Here is a 5,232-nt window from a genome sequence, read left to right on the forward strand (position 1 = left end):
TTCCTGTCACCTGCAGTCTCTCTTCCTTTCCCCTTTAGTCTCTCTATCCCCCTGTCCACTGCAATCTCTCTCCATGTCCCCTGCAATCTTTCTTGCTCTCTCTGTGCCCCCTGCGGTCTCTCTATATTCCTGTCCCCTGTGGTCTCTCACACTTTCTCCATGTTCTTGTCCTCACACTCTCTCTCTCTGTCCCTTGCAGTCTCACTCTCCCCTTGTCCCCTCCAGTCTCTCTCGCTGTCTCCCTTTCCCTTGAGATCTCTCCAGCTTTCTCACTTTTCCATGCAGTCTCTCCTGCTGTGTCTCGTTCCCCTTCCGGTCTCTCTCGCTGTCTCCCTGTCCCCCTGCAGTCTCCCTTGCTGTCTTTTTGTGTTCTGAACTCTTTCACTGCCTCCCTGTCTCATGCGGTGTATCCCTACAGTATATCTCACTTTCTCCTACTCTCTCAGTCGCTATCTCCTTGTCCCCTGCAATCTCTGTCATTATCTTTCTTTCCCCCACATTTTTTTCCACTGTTCCCTTTTCCCCTTGTAGACTCCATCAATCTGGGAAGGGATGCTATACATCCTAGTTTTCCCAAGATTATAACATTTTATGGCCTTCTGGGAAGAGCCAACTTTTTTATATTTGAAAGAACGTAACCCCCAACCACAGGGCCTCTTTGTTGTGTTTCCCACCAGGCTGAAAGATGCCTGCCAGATGCTGCTCTATGATATTATTTGAAGTGGCACAGCCATGTCATAACCACACCCACCCCTCCAGGGTTCATCTGAGCTGAGTGCTAATGTTCAACACTGCCCGGCTTGAAGACAAAAGGCGCATATGTAACTCAATATCAGAAACCCAGGGATTGGAAGCCTGTTTTGTTGTAGCCAAAATCGCCAGATCCCGCCAATCCTCATCCTGGGATTGGCCTCCCTACTCAATAAACAGTTCATTGAAAACATGAAAGTGCTCTGGCCACAAAGTTATCAACAATATTTTCAACATCTGCAAACCTATGACAGCCTCCATTACACATACCCTTGCATGGTAGTAAAGGGAATCGGCAGTGGGGGTGCGGGTTTTTGGTGGGGTGGCATCACAGTGGCTTGGTACGCTGCGAGCTTCGCAGCTTATGGAGCAGATCAGAATGACCCCACCATGCACTGATTCTGAAAGTGATGCAACCACAGAAACCGGCCACTGCTGTTAGAAAAAGCTCCTATCGCAGAAGATCTGTGGTAAGCCTTCTGAATATGCATGCACCATGCCAATTCTCATCAGACCATTCCAATTGAAGTAGGCACCAATTTCCAATGAACAAGAACTGGGGAGATAAGAACTACAGTAAAATATGTGCACTCTGGTAAATTTGACTGACCTTACACAATTATTATTTAGAGCATTCCGGATAATTAATTCACGTTTATACGAATAGGAGATATCCCTATTGTAGGACCTTTTTACTCTATTTACTCTGATGAGCCATTTCACAGTTTTGTCAAATGATAAATACTTCTATTCAATGAGTAATATAAAGCACAGACCCCTCATTATCAATATATCTGTTTATATTTCCAATATTAACATTATGGTTTTTTTTTCAGTACAGTAAACTATAATTCCTGTATCCTATATAATAAAAAGGCTAACTTTTCTCCTCACCTCTTTGGGGGGGGGAATTCAAGTGTTTTGTGTGCTGGCAGCCACTGGATGGTGCCCAACTGAGTAATTGAAGTGTTGCTCCATTCAGCTGCATCATGTTGATGCGTCACTTTGACCGGCGAATCAAGCTGTCTCTCCTTACAAAGTACACTATGTGAAAGAATTTGGTTGCAAAAGTTGCAGTGTGTTCTTAGTTTCTATTTTAGAAGAAGGTCAGCAATGATTCGACATGAGTTTTTCACATTTTTGTTTTGTGCCGACAGGTGTTATTTCATGCCCTACCATCCACTACGGTGTGGTGGGAGAATAAAATAGTATTCCAAGCACAGCGAGGCACCGTGCCCGAAGTATGGCGACTGCAGTGAGCCATGAGAGGCAACGCGGTACAATAAGATGCGTCCAAGTCAACTGTTTGACATTCAGGACACAAAATTTGAAATACTCATGTTGACTTTTTGACTGTCGACCTTCCCATTGTTGATCTAATGACTGTGTCAACCTTTTGGCCATGTTGACCTATTTCAGGTGTCGACCAAAGGCCTGTCGACCTTCAGTGTTCAGCCCAATGCATGTTGGCCTAAACTTGGTCGAACCAATGACCCAAACCCAGCATGACAATGTTACTTAGAAATGCAAAGTTGCACTATAATATCATACACAATGTAACATTGACGCGTTTCAACAGAGTTATCAATATTTGTGAAATAGTATAATTAAATATACACTCTACAATGTCTGTTATTTACCGCTTTATAAATTCAATAAGATATTATGTTCTGCAGTAATGCAAATACGACATCTAAGCAGATGGTTGAATTTTGACATAGTAGTTGTATCACTAATAATAGATGGAGTATGCAAATATATCTAATCAGAAGATACATGTTCCTGGTGTCATCTTAATCATTACATATCTTCATATCAGGATTCAGATGATAGCAAAAGATATTCCTCTTAAACAGTGGATCTGCAGATGTGCCCACATCTAGTTGGCTTCTCCTGGGAACATGCTATATACACACCCCTGCTGGGCTAAAATTGATGCTTGCTTATACCTGCATTTCTAAGGGACGTGCAGTAAGGTAAATGGCTGAGGAGTCCCTGGGAAGTACCAGAGACAGATTTGCACACAATATATGAGCCCAGGGGTACATGCCGGCATTATGCACATGTGCAGCAGTATACACTGCTGGAAATTCGCTGAGTTTTGATAAGAGATGCACAGAAAAGATAGCCAGGTGAGGCACTGCCTCACCTGCCATAGACTTTATACTCCAGAGTTTTGACAATAAAAATTATTAAAATAATAAAAATATATATTTTTTATATATTATTTGTATTTTTGACATACTTTATAAGTTCAAAACTCTGGCATATATGTGAGTATGACAGGTAAGGCTGTGCCTCACATGCCTCACCCCACCACACGCCACTCTATCACCAGCTGTAGGCCATAAATCTGAGCTGCACTTATATTGCAATATGGACAGATTTTAGTACATCATCACAATAGGAAAATGTGGATTCTTGCAATGCCCAAATGAACGTATGTCCAACCCAAAAAGTTTTATGTCTAAAGGTGACAATACAATCTCTCGCAGTGCTGTATGGCCATCCGATCCCCAACGAGCTGCCCGGGAACTTTCCAGGCGGCAGGATCCCATGCGATACATTGCATGTGGGCATTTTACATGTGATGTACAGATGGGGCAGGTCCCATCTTTGCAGGGGATGGCGATGGCGACGCCAGCCGCCATCCCCCGCCAGCGCCATATCTATAGCGAGAAGGGGACGCACGCGCGTCTCAGTCAGATAGTGAGCCAGGCTGCTGGCGGATCGCTAGCGGTGACGTTCTGGTGATCCGCCAGCAAAGAAGAGGCCTACCCCATCTGTATTGCATGCGACCCCTGCTCACCACTGCAGGGAGGAGGGTCTGAGGTCGGAGGTTGGATCTGCATTAAGGTCCGACTTCCAACTCAGGTCTGATGTGCACAGGGCCGCTCATTAGACCCGATGGTTCATCGATTGCATCCGATTCGTGACGATCCATCGGAAATGGTGAAATCAGCCCAAATCACGGAAGATTTAGCATTTATAAAAATTTCAGCTTTAGATCCTATGAAAAAAGCCCCTAAATGAGACCTTGAGTGTACAGTATGACCGAATTAGATTGATTATATGTATACAAAATTTCACTTCACATATGTCCTTTTGAAATATGCATATACTAAATAACTGTAAGATTATAAAACATATCTCTGGCTGTGATGACTCTTTCTCTGTTGCTTCATCTTAGAAATCTAGAGCAAACACTTCTAAAATCCTTTTTAACTGTAAGAGAAGTTGAATACAGTATATAACAAAAAACACATTATCACAAACCCATGGGTGAAATATTCCTTTTCTTCAAATTGTATTCCAAAAGGTTTGTCTTTAGCAATTTTCTTTGTTTCAGCAATTCACAGTCCAATATATTTTTCTATCTATCCCTCTATTGTTAAAGAAATAGAATTTTTCAGAATGTAATAGAAAATATGTTACTTAACCGAATACATGTGATATAAGGGTAAGAAAAAAGTTGTGGAACTTTATATTTATTGAGTGCACCAGCTAGAAAAGCTGTAATGGTCAAAATTAAGCAATCTTTTATTTTTGCGAATTGTAGTTATTTTGATAAACACAGTACTGTCAGTGCAGAAATTGTGACTGTCACTATCTCTAGATCATCACCTACAGTATAGGCTGTGCAAGGTTCCTGCTACAAATGCTTCATGATTAAAGTATGATTTTCCCTTGGGAGCTGCACAGCCTTGTAATTTTTCTGTTGGAAGTTAGCCCTGCTTGTTTCGGATTTCTTTTTTAAAGTGTGATTTGGTGATATTTTTTTTTACTTGCCCTGAAGGTGAAACATTTTGCTTTACTGAAATATATATATATATATATATATATATATATATATATATATATATATATATATATATATATACAGTATATATATATTTGCTATATTGATATTTGCAGAAGGTGTTAACATACACCAACTTTTTCCTGAATATGGAGTGATGCTAAGTTTTCCAGATGGTAATTCTTTGCAATAGATACAGTAGATAACCATTAGCTGTTACCATACATACGGTCTTACCACACTGACTACGCCCAAACTCATCCTGCACTTGGAAGCTAAAAAGTGTTGGGCCGGGCTAGTACCTGGTGGGGAGACCTCCAGCGAATACCCAGGTACCGTATGTCTGTATGTATACAGAAACAAACCTAAGAAGGGATCTCACTGTATTGCATCAATGTCGATGGCGGAAACAGCATCACACAAATACCAGACAGGTGACCAATGATTTATGTTACCATCACACTATCATTCATGTTTTGTGACAAATTTTGGTGGTACGAATGAAGGTCCTCCTGATAACCGGACTAACTCAATATTACACATCTTTGTGATTTATCTATGCATCCAGCAACATTTTGCTTTTTGTTATATCACAGGCAACAGGGACATGTTAGGATTACCTCAGTGGGGGAAGGGGTGTCTGCGGCTCAAATGAAGCGAATCGAGACATTTTAGCCCTGTCC

General features: G+C 41.5%; 1 pseudogene; it reads left to right on the plus strand.

The window, feature by feature from the left end:
* The first annotated feature begins 4,772 nt into the window (after positions 1-4,772).
* On the plus strand, positions 4,773-4,893 carry LOC146038331 (5S ribosomal RNA; annotated as a pseudogene).
* The last annotated feature ends 339 nt before the right edge of the window (positions 4,894-5,232 follow it).

Source organism: Crinia signifera, chromosome 1, assembly GCF_055691185.1.
Source record: "Crinia signifera chromosome 1, ASM5569118v1, whole genome shotgun sequence".
Classification (NCBI taxonomy): Eukaryota; Metazoa; Chordata; class Amphibia; order Anura; family Myobatrachidae; genus Crinia; species Crinia signifera.